Genomic DNA, 12,958 nt, shown 5'->3' on the forward strand with positions numbered 1-12,958 from the left:
ATGATATATGCGTCATCATTGGCCACAGTAGAAGTACGGGAGGATTGGAGAATGGCAAGTGTTATTTCATTGTACAAGGAATGTAATAGGGATAATATTTCTTTCTTTCTTTTTCAATGTTTTTATTGAATTTTTCGGACAAATACATAACGTTCATAATATTACAAGGGAATTGGGATTACATTGTTGGCAATTAACACGTGAGTAAAAAAAATAACTGCAGGTAACACCAGTCGAACTGACCTTCCAAACCCGTAATATAAACAAGATAAAGAAATGATGAAAAAAAAAACACAAAACTGGAAAATCAAAAACAAACTAAACTAAACTAAAACAAAATACAAAAAAAAACAACTAAAACTAAACTAAACTTAATAAAGCTGGGCTATTCTCCAAATAAAATCATTATTGTCCTCAAGCCTACTCCCATTCTCAAATTAATGAATGACATAACGGAATCCGAAAGAAAGGTCAAATTATATTCGATGAAAGTATTGGATAAAAGGCCTCCAATTTCCCTTCAAATTTAAGCAAAGGATCAAATGAGTATCAGTATCAATGCTTACTCTGACATACAACCGACCAGATAGATAATGCTACCGTTTGTCCAGTTCCCTCAATATTGCAATTTGTTATTATCACAGCTCATTCGGACCCACCATTTCTCACACAGAAAATATCATTGCTTATTCAGAGTATATCTCCAAGTATACTGGTAATTTCATTGCTTGCAGTTTCATGATGGACACAGCGAAAATAAGATGTCTGACCAGAAGACAATAACATATAATAAAATTGTTCTTTACAAAAGTGCCCCTCCGTACAATCAAAAAGTTTGGGTCGGTGCCATGTCTTCACTGTCCACACGGTCAGTGAGTATCATAACATACAGGTTATGTCTTTAGTTTGTCAATTCCGGCTCCATTGCAACAAAGAAAATGCTGATGACGTAGCAAATTACAAACTGGAGAATCAAAACCTCAAACGTGCAATCAATAATCTCATTTATTTACCCTGTACGGCAGGAGATAGCTATGTGATGCGGATAGAACTTCCATGCAACTTACCATTATGGACTTGTTTTACCAGTTGTACAGTTCAGAGGAGAGGGATGATCTATCCATGTACCAACGAGTACCTGAGCATCAGTGGAACGTAAAGTCATTGAACCTCGGCTTTTGTTAATATAGTTGTACTGATAACAGGAGTGACCCTTTTGTCAAGGAGAGATGTTCACTCTTTCTTAACTCTATCATAGGGCCTTGTTTATTTATCGAGGCTGGGGCACATTTTTATTTTCGTATGTATAAATGAAATTAGGCGTTCTTTATTTGCAAGTCTTGTACACTCTTTTACTTAGTCGGTCCGCATGAAAATAAGTCCGGATATTGTTCAGTGTGTTCGCGGATAAAGACACTCATTTACGAAATCAGGTACAGCTTGTGTTCAGTAGGGTCAGATAATGGGAACCACCAAGAATGTATAGTCTTTATCACTAACACCTTTACACAACCAACATGTTTTTCACTGATGACTCATAGCAAGAATAGAAGAGTAAATATAACTGTTAAAATACGCACTATAGATGTTTTCTTAAACTTTGAAAAAAAAAGTGCTGTATGCAGCGAATACATGTGTATATTTATTGTTGTTTCAAGCAGCTGGTGTAGAACAACAGGAGAAAATTATTGCACATCACTGGTCTGATTAATCACGATCAAGATAAGATGAAGTTAAGCGCTTGTAGTGTGGCACTTGCAGAATTACAAAATACGCTCAGCTATATCTTTGTGTACATTCACAGGGAAAGCTTTTTCTAACACATTTTGTAATAATTTGTAAATATGGCTCGAATGAGAGAAAACTTTCCAAGCAAAATAATAGAGGCCAGGTCTCCACAGATGAGCAGTAAAGTGAAACACCGCCACATGAATATGCACAAACTCCAGAAGGTAACAGGTGAAAACAGAAAGAGGAGGAAATACCCTTCTTGCCCAGCTATCTGTCAATTCTCAACTTCCGGACACAGATTGTCATCTCTAAGATTAAACAGAATTCGATACATTTACACTGAAGACTTCTGACGTTAATTTCTATGACCTATCCATTCAAATTTAAATCTGGACGCTTGTGCGGATCAGTTGAAACAGAATCGGAGATTCATAAATATGTGCCAGCTGTATTCGTTGGCTAGAGTTGTGGCCCGATCGGGGAATCGAAAAGTATTGTTACTTATTTACTTCCTTACTGTGTTATGGTGTGTGCAGCTTTACGCCGAATAGTGCAGTTTTCTGCGGTTTAATGCAATGAAGAATATTTCAAGTATGGTTGAATGTATCCTGTGTCCTACTAAGCAGACATTTAACAGGTTGAAAAACATTTTCTGAATATTTTGCAAAGTATGTGTCTGCTTCTTTGTTCCTACATGGTTGTGCAGAAAAGCAAGAAATGCTTATTTTGCATCACAGATGAGATTAACAATAGTGGAGAAGACAATTAGTCAACGCGCTGCTATTCGTCATGGCTGGCTCACAAGTTATCTATTTGTGTAAAATGGAAAGAAGACCAAATTTCGACCTGGACTCCAATATCGTTCTGTACATCCTTGTGGCTATGTATCCTGCTAAACGTTCCCCTTGCAATCAGGTCAAAAAACAGCAGAGATCCCAGCAGTAATCTCTCCAGAACATCAATAATCACAGAATCCCAGCCAGAATAATACCCTTTCGCCACTGTCCACTTTTTTTCCATGATCAAGACGTTTTCAATTAATCTTAACATTCTCCGTAAATCTCGTGTCCATAATCAAATGGAGCACCATACAATGAACGGCCTTCTCAAACGCCTTAACAAAATAAATGCAGCCATCTACTGCCCAAAACCCAACAATCATGTCCGGAATCTCCTCCAAACTCTGAGTGTTTTTTTTTTTCTTAACACATGACATGTTCCGCAGGCAGGATACGGACTGTCGATAATTAGCATACCTTATAGAGACAACTATATTTCTAAAATCTTCTCCTATCGCTTCCATGTTACACACGGGAAACACACCCGCCTCTATTTCTATGGATTATCCATGTTCTCCTTAAACAAAGGAATGATATTGGATGCTTTTCGTCCTGCCCAACCGATTCAGTTGCTCGAATGGATACAAAGTTCTAACAAAAATCCCTTACCCTCTTGTCTGTCTGTATAAGTTGTTGTTTTCGCATTTCATTCAATTCTCGATTGCTGTTGAAATACGGGATCTCTTCTAGTATCTTCAATTATCTAGTATAGGGGCATAGACACTACTTAGGCAATACTAACGAGCTGAGTATCACGTGTCTTTGAACACGGAGCAATGTTCCGGCCCAACCTGTCAACTTGTTTCAAACTGTCATCGGCCAGCTGACCTCCATTACCTGCTTTAGGCTATGATGGGTCTTACTGGAAGCAGACTAAGATGAGGTGACTGCTGGCAAAACTTCAGCAGAGAAGTAAGAGCTACCGAGGAAGATTTGTACTCTGAAAAGTACAGCCTACAAACACCAGTCAGGGTGCAACGTGAAATCAGGAAAATGTTTTTGGATATTGCGAATTAGACAACGAAAAGAACACTAGCGCCTGCTAGGTATTTTGACGACAATGGGGGAATAAGGGAATGACAGGCATACTTCAGGAAAGCATTCCGAAAATATGCCAAATTGTACTAGAGGGCGAGATCAAAATACGTCAGGAGATGTTTTTGTTTTTCATATTTTGAACAAGGAGTAGCTGACTGGTGGAAAATCATGCTCCATTGAACAGCAACCGGCCAGTTGATTTAGGGAATTTTGTAAATGTATTATTCTCCTACTGTGGCTCAGGTAGATTGTTTGTCTGTGGGAATTGGCATTTGGAGACAAATCACTTGCTTGTGATTACTTTCGTCTGATTCTTATTTGGTGTTTTAGAGCCGAATAGAGAGCAAACCATGGAATGACGTATTTGAAAATGGCCAGAATTGGGATAAGTAATTCTACTCAGTATCCGTAACTTAGCTAATCTGTAGGCAGCACTAAATCTCTTGTCGCCACGGGATCTCGGCACATTGTGCTGCTTCACAATGGAAAGTTGCTGCACATGTAAATTTCTTTATTTCAGAGTAGAATTGAAGCAGTACAATTCAATGTGAGAACGTGCCTGTCGGTTTCAGATAACAAACGCCAGCTGAGTATTCGCTGTGAACATCGCCCAGAAAATACCTGAAACAGTTGCCATTCGAAACTGTGCTGCAGGCTGCGCATGCTGAGCTTCTGCATACATATGTTTCGTTAGGACACGACACAAAGAGTTGGGAATAGTTGCAGGAGATGGTGACATCTCGCCTCACACGAAATAAGATGCACTCAGTGCCAATATCCCGAGGAATTTAGAACCATAGAAACATAGACAACCTGCCACAATACAAGCCCTTCACCTCACAATGCTGTGCCGACATGAAACTTTCTTTCGAAGTTACCTGGGTGACCCAGAGCCCTGTATTTTTCTAAGCTCCATGGGAGGCTGTGAGAATTCAAGATGGCGGTAAGCGGCGACACCTTTGCTTGCATCTTCTAAAACAGCTCTATTTTCATCTTTAATATCCTTAGTTCTCCCTTTCTTTTGAAGACCCTGATCAGTAGTTAGACGTTGACTTCGGTTCTTTGCGGGAAGGGGCCCCGTTTTCGGGATTCTGGGACTGGCTGTAGTTCGGAATGCTGAGGGTTCGGCCCGAGAATCCTACTCTGATTTGGAAGTCTAAGATCTCGGTGCTCTGGAAACGGGCGGACCGAGGATCGGTGTCTCGACAGGAGTACAGTGTCTTGTCGCTGGTGCCTGAAAGTCTGCTGTTGTGCGTCGAAAGATCCGGGGTTTTGAGAACTTTGGGAACAAATCTCGGCAAAAGCGACGTGACGGAATTTTGACATCGTGAACCAACGATTTGCTTGTCATGTCTCCCGCTTGCTGGGTAAAATAACAGAGCCATATTCTTGTCCCTTATAAGGGAGACAGAGTACCTGCGTTGCGTCGAATTCCAGGTGACACGCCAGGTTTTCGGGGTAAATACAAGTCTGTGTCTTTGCTACTGTATTGCTCCCGCTTGAGTGCTCGGTGGTGGGTGCTGATGCTAGTTTGGTGGTGGGAGCTGGAGGGGAATCCTTGTTTGCTGACGCTTTCGCACAAGGGTAATGGCAGCTGGGGAGTGATCTTTGGGACCCTACGTTTAACTGCCGTACATTCTTAGTGGCACTTTATTTTCGTGGATGTTTGCAGAGAAAAAGCAAAAGCATTTCTTGATGCATATTATATACATTCGTCTTATATTTGAACCATTGAACCTTTGGACCTTTGAACCTTTGAACCTTTGGACCTTTGAACCTATTTACCGTTACCCTGAGGTTTGGACCTGTCCAATCCTGTCCTTGCCTCCGTTGGGTAAGCCAGTCAGTCTCTGCCGTTACCCTGAGGCTGGGATGTTCAACTACCTTGCCATTCCTTCTGAAGCCTTGCTGCAACCTGTGTCTGGATCCCTGCCTGCAACCTTCTGAAGTTCTACAATCGGAGCGAGAACGGATTCTTGCTGTCTCATGATAAGGAACTGTTTCTATCGTTGACTTGGAACTGTCTGTATCTACGCCTGCGCTAGGTCTGTCCGGCCGTTTGCCGCTACCTGGTGTTGAAGAACCGTCTCGTCGTAATCGTCATTTTGTGCAGCGCGCCGGCCCCATGTCCTGTTCCCAAGGAGCGGTCATGGCTCTGTGTCCCGTGTAGGAGTCCCGGCTATAAGTCCTGTTCCTAAGGAGGGGTCCCGGCTCTAGTTTCCCTTTGTTTCTGTCCTCCCAAAGACCAAGGTTCCGAGGTTCTTGTCGTCTCAAGTCCAAGGCTCGTCTCTTCCTGAGTTCCAAGTCAAAGGCTCCGTGCTCTCGTCCGGTCCATGTGCTTCGTCCTGTGCTGGAGTTCCCTCGTCCTGCCCAGGAGTCTCACATTCGCTTCGCCTAGTCCTTTCTCAGAAGACTACGTCATGTCTTTGCCTAGTACCGGACTCCGTTCCCGTGTCAAGTCCCAGGTTCTGGGTACTTGTCCAGTTCCTGGCTCGGATCCGAACCCAAGCCTCGTCATGTCCTCGCCTCGAAGAGCCCAGGCTATGCAAAACCCAAGCCATGAGGTACCCAAGCCATGTAAAACCCAAGCCATGAGGTACCCAAGCCATGTAAAACCCAAGCCATGAAGTGCCCAAGCCATGAAGAACCCAAGCCATGAAGTACCCAAACCATGAAGTACCCAAGCCATGAAGTACACAAGCCATGAGGTACCCAAGCCATGAAGTACCAAAGCCATGAGGTACCCAAGCAATGAAGTACCCAAGCCGTGAGGTACGCAAGCCATGACGTACCCAAGCCATGAACCCAAGCCATGAATTACCCAAGCCATAAGGTACCCAAGCTATGAGGTACCCAAGCCATATCCACTTCTGCAGACACGTCATGTCGTCGTCTATTTCCGTGGTCCGAGCCCAAGTGAAGACCCAAGTTCTGGGTCCTTGTTCAGTCTCTGGCTCGGATTCAAATCCCAGGTTCCTTGTTCTCAGCTCTTTCTCCTGCTCCCGCTTTCCTAGCCAATGTCCTAGCCAAAGTCTGTGTACTTGTCCCAGCAACTAGACTGCATCAAGTCACTTTCCTATATCTAATCACGAGGCCTGTCCTGTTCCTAGTACTTCAGTGTCTGGGTCTTGCGTTTGGGTCCGCTCCCAACTCCACCATATGACAACCATGGCTTAAGTTTTGATCTACCATTTCTTCCCCTTCGATTTCGTGGGTTCAAAGTACTCTCTGCCCAAACACTATAGAGGTATATCCAACCGTGCGGCTCCCTACCATGTCGTTTGTCTCCCTCCTTCACTCACTCCCTGAATCAATTTCCTTTTTCTGCCTTGGTGCGTTCAACACCTAAGCCGTTTCACTCCGCCCCTTGGCTTCTCCAGCAACAGGAATCACTCCAAAGGCAGCAACACCACCGGATGAAATCACTGCGAACGGACTGCTTCAAAAATCTCGACATTTCTAAGGAAAAAAAACGTTTTGACACGAAAAAATTCCACCACCAACCACTCCCCAGATTCTGCACTCAAGATCGTCACCAGGTCCATAATACTACGCAACCCATGACCTCCTGGAAATCTCTTGATGAAATACATCGTGTCACAGTGGGTTGGAGGCGGAGATTCTTTCATTTAACCCTGATATGTGTAAACACTTACATAACTAACTTAGATACTATCACCGGTTTTCAGGATATGGCTGGAATATACATTGATAACTGATAAGTGTATATCCGTTGGTTCAGTGTGTACTGAGAAACTGTTGTGATGCGGTTTGATTCGAGCTGTTTGATTCGGCCTGGTGATAGGCTGGAAATATTGACCGAGGTTTGAGACCCCATAGGGATTAATGCTGATCATATTGTTTTACGTTCTGGTGTAATGTAGCGGTGTGGTAGATGAAACGAGTCTGAAACGGAGACACGCCGTTTAGTTGATGTGAGATTTGAATTCCGAAGGTTAGAGGCGTCCAGCTGGAACTAAAAACATGTCTCTGTGGGATGGAAGAAATTTGATAGTGAGTAACCTCTCTTGGTCTCTGCAATTTCACTGTAGTCTGGCTTAACGATGACGCTCAAGACGAACAAATTTCAGCAACTCTTAGTGTCGCTGCAGCTTTAATGGAGGCCTGATTATCTCAATTTCCCATCACAAACGCAACAACAGCGAGAGTCAGGGCGAACTGTGGAATCTACCTATTGGCGATTTTATCAGAAAAGGCTTTGGAGAATATTCACCAGGTGAATATTCAACAGGCACAGATAGCATTTGGCAATGTGATGAGTCTACTGGCGGGTCAATGGGAGTGTAATTTGTAGTTAAGTAATTGGAAATGTTTACATTGGAAGAGTGAATTTCGCACATTCGGGCTGTGTTTGGGATATGGCAATTCAGAGCTATTGCACTTAGCCTGTAACACTATGCTCCTGTTAGTCTTCCTCATGTATTTACCCAGAATCTCTTTGAAGAAAAAATGCCGTAAGGACGTTATGTGGAATTGGAATTAGTATTCTGACATGTACTGTGTTCCGATATGCTGTGAGCACCTTTACAAACATACTTCTCACAATATTCAAATCATTACATAGTTCATTGAGGTAAAGCAAGGGAACACAACCTTTCAAATCGTTACGATCTCTTCTTTCAGTTAGCCCTGACGAAGGGTCTCAGCCCGAAACGTCGACTGTACCTCTTCCTATAGATGCTGTCTGGCCCGCTGCGTTCAACAGCAGTTTTTTTGTGTGTGTTCTTTTAATTTCCAGCATCTGCAGATATCCTCGTGTTTGCGAACAAATAGGGCATTGGATACTATAGGTACAATTTGTCTGATTTACCAACATCTTGCAGTGACATCTGACATGACACATGCAAGAGAGAACCAGAACGAGAGACAGGGAGGAAGGATGGGAGAGAGGGAGAGAGAGATTCTCCCATCTCACTCCGCACAGTGATGATCGCTTCACGCCGTCTCATCACACACTCAGGGATCAGACAGAGTAAATCTCCTTCCACACATCGAGAGAGAGAGAGAGAGAGAGAGAGAGAGAGAGAGAGAGAGAGAGAGAGAGAGAGAGAGAGAGAGAGAAGCTGAACTCATTAGCTCGCTGTGACCCTTATCCCGTTAAATCATTTCTATTCATGTACTACCCAATTACTGTAGCCAATTCATGGACTGTTGAGGAAGTGTATAACTCGAAAATGTCCACGGTCAGCTCTTTCCATATGCCTACCCACTTCATTGGTCAAAATTTGTCCCTCCAATTTCCTCAGTGCTGTCGCTGAGGTTATTACAAAATAAAACAAACTATTAACTGTGTCAAATTGAGTCTCCATTTGAACGACGAAGCTCCGCCTGTGATCGTACTGCAATCAGTTTGTGAGCTTCGTGCCTGCTTGGTTCCTTTTTCCAGCTGTGGCTGTCCAGGAAGTGATAGAGATGGGGTCCGGCGGTTGGGTCGAAAAATGTTGAAAGTGCAAAACCCTCTGGTTCTTTATTTCTCAATTATTGGAACAATAGTCTCATTTATATATGTTTTCAAAATCCTTCAAAATTTGGTCTTCTTTCCATTTTACAAAAATAAATACCACGTGAGCCTGTAATGGCGAACAGCAGCGCGTTGACTAAATGTCTTCTCGAATATTGTTAATCTCATCTGTGATGCACAATCAACCTTTCTTGCTTCTCTACACAAACCTGCAGGAACAACGAAACAGACACACTCCTTGCAAAATATTCAGAAAATGTATTTCAACCTGTTAAATGTCTGTTTAGAAGGACACAGGATGCATTCAAATATATTTGAAATATTCCTCATGGCACGAAACCGCATAAAAGTGCAGTATACAGCGTAAAGCTGCGCAAACCATTTCACAGTAAGTGATTCAGTAACAATACTTTCCCGATCGGACCACAACTCCAGCCAATGAATACAACTGGCACATCTTTAAGAACCTCCGATTCTGTTTCTACTGATTCGCACAAGCGTCCAGATTTAAATTTGAATGGATAGGTCATAGAAAATAACATCAGCGGACTTCAGTTTAAAAATACCGAATTTCGTTTTGTTTTATAGATGACAATCTGTGACCGGAAGTTGAGAATTGACAGATAGCTGGACAAGAAGGGTATTTCCTCCGCTTTCTGATTTCACGTGTTACCTTCTACATATTGTGCATATTCATGTGGCTGTGTTTCTCTTTACTGCTCAACTGCGGAGTCCTGGCCTCTATTATTTTCCTTAGAAAGTTTTCTCTCATTCGAGCCATATTTACAAATTATTACAAAATGTGTTAGAAAAAGCTCTCTTTGTGATTGTACACAAACATTTAGCTGAGTGTATTTCGTAGTGCAAACTACAAGGGGTTAACTTCATCTCATCTTGACTGTGATTAATCGGACCAGTGATGTGCAATAATTTGCTCTTGTTGTTCTACACCTCCTGCTTGAAACAACAATAAAATCCATATTTATTCGCTGCATACAGCACATTTTTCCAAGGTTTAAGAAAACCTACCGTATATTTACATCTATCGCGGGTATTTTAACAATTGTATTTACTATTCTATTCTTGGCATGAGACGTCAGTGAAAAACATGTTGGTTGTGTAAAGGTGTTAGTGATAAAGACAATACATTCTTGGTGGTTCCCATTATCTGACCCGACTGAACACAAGCTGTACCTGATTTCGTCAATAAGGGTCTTTATCCGCAAACACACTGAAAAATATCCGGATTATTTCTATGCGGACCGGCTAAGTAAAAGAGTGTACAAGACTTGCAAATAAATAACGACTAATTTCATTTATACTTACGTAAATAAAAATGTGCCCCAGCCTCGATATATAAACAAGGCCCAACGTGATGGTAGAGTTAAGAAAGAGTGAACATCTCTCCTTAACAACCGGGGCGCTCCTGATATCAGTACAACAATAATAACAAAACCCGAGGTTCAATGACTTTACATTCCACTGATGCTCGGGTACTCGTTGGTACATGGATAGATCATCCCTCTCCTCTGAACTGTACAACCGGCAAAACAAGTCCATAATGATAAGTTGCATGGAAGTTCTATCCGCACTACATAGGTATTTCCTGCTGTACAGGGTACTATAAACATTATTGATTGCACGTTTGAGGTCTTGATTCACCAGTTTGCAATTTGCTGCGTCGTCAGCATTTTATTTGTTGCAAGTGAGACGGCACTGACAAATAAAGACATAACCTGGATGTTCTGATACTCACTGACCGTGTGGACAGTAGTGAAAGTGCATCGACATAAACTTTGTGATTGTGTGGAGGGGTACTTTTGGAAAGAACGATGCTATTATATGTTATGGTCTCATGGACAGACATCTTCTTTTCGCTGTGTCCATCATGAGACTGCGAACGAAATTACCAGTATACTCACAGATGGTTTTGAATAGGCAGTGATATGTTCTGTGAGAGATTGTCGGACCGAATGAGCTGTGATAATAACATTGCAATATTGAGAGTACTGGACCAGCAGTGACTTTATCTATGTGGCCGGTGGTATGTCAGAATAAGCAGTGACCGGGTTGGTCAGTGATGTTCCTGTAGAGCTCTGACAGTTCTGTTCACTGCAGTAGTGGATCCCTTCGAAGCAGGGAAATCACCCATTAGTTTCCTTACAACTGGGGAAGGAATTCAAATTATCTTTCTCCTAAATGTTATCCTTCACAATCTATCTGTCTAAATATCTAATTATCCATCTAATATCGATTCATTTCCGTACATTGCGATAAACTGAAAATCTCATTCTGTAAAATAGGCATGGAGACGATTTCTATGGAATATATAGAATCACCATCAGAAACAGATACCAGCAATGGTTAAGAAAATCGTGCAAAGAACTCCAGGACCATTTATTTAAAATATTATAAACATTAATTTGTTAGTCACTTCTGGCAACAGGCTTTTCGTGCTCCACACAGTGGCAGCTCGTACACCTTTTTTTTCCCCTCCTGCCATCCAGAACTCACCTGTTGCTCCAAGTAACAGCCTGCATGAGAAAGTGGCAACAGCCTGGTACACGGCGTCGACAGGCGGGCTAAACCAGTTGAGTGTCGCCAGGAAACTTCAACCCCAGTAAGATAGGGAGTTGCCTACCCCGGCATGCGAAACCAGTTCACGGAGTGAATGGATGAGATCAACTGAAAGATAATATTATTATGTTCTCTGTGCATCTAATGAGATAATTTACTGAAAAGCACAATTGAGCTTCAACGCAATCAATCAATGTTATTAACTACCTAACTTCGCTTTTCAAACTGTAAGGGGAGAAGATTTTTTTTTGCAAAGTAATAAAAGACCAAGTGGCTAACAATTAATTAGAATATGTAACTGAAAAATCTTCAATGGGGAATCCAGTATAATCTACCCTTCTCAACTTATCAGTGTAGAATTAATACTCACCCATTTCCATGAGTTGGTTACTAGTTCCTGGATTGGTGTTAGCATTTCAGTTTGCCATCAGATCCATTCCTCCTCATTGAATTATGTTTCAATTATTTGTCACCATGCTGACAAAGCAGGTTTGCCTGATAGATCTGTCATTAAGCCAAACACGATCAATAGTCGAGTGTTGTATCGTTGTAATGAATCTGCATGTGTTAACCAGAACATAGCGTCATTTTAATACCACAGTGCCCAAAATCCATCCGGAAGACTTTGCCTCATTCACGTATTCAGAATGTAAGGCAGGCATTTCAAACAATGGTACTTCAATGAAACGAGAATTCAATACACTTTCCCTGCATGCATATTGAGGATATTAACGAACACATATATCAAATGACGTTAATAGAAATCAGAGAGGCATCAGAGAGCATGATAGTTTTACCAGAAAGATGAGGATGATTCATGTAAGTTTTACATTCATTTCATTCAATCACAATGAAGAGAAACTAAAGCAAGGCATTGATGTGGAATGTAAGATACCACAGGCACCTTACTTTAACCCTAATGTCCCATGAACTTTTAATTGTATGATATTGTTAATGATTCACTGGCACTGACCCGAAGGAAAGACATTTCCACTTTGACATATATTTGACTGAAATAAGCAGCCTGCAAATGACCTTGTCTAAGAGCAAGTCAGTAATCATAGTGAAACCAATAATTACATATATTAAGAGTGTGCTGATCATTTGTATTGAGAAATTCGTAACCTATAATTCAGCATAGCATCCAGCGTTCAAAATCAGAGGTAATCAAGCTAGAGTATTTCTAAAATGCGTAACAGTTCAAAAGAAATTTTGATTTTGTTATTTTAAAACAAAACATGATCAGCAAATTACTGTGGTATTCTCTACTTATTCGACAATAAATCTGAGC

Source organism: Hypanus sabinus, unplaced genomic scaffold, assembly GCF_030144855.1.
Source record: "Hypanus sabinus isolate sHypSab1 unplaced genomic scaffold, sHypSab1.hap1 scaffold_583, whole genome shotgun sequence".
Classification (NCBI taxonomy): domain Eukaryota; kingdom Metazoa; phylum Chordata; class Chondrichthyes; order Myliobatiformes; family Dasyatidae; genus Hypanus; species Hypanus sabinus.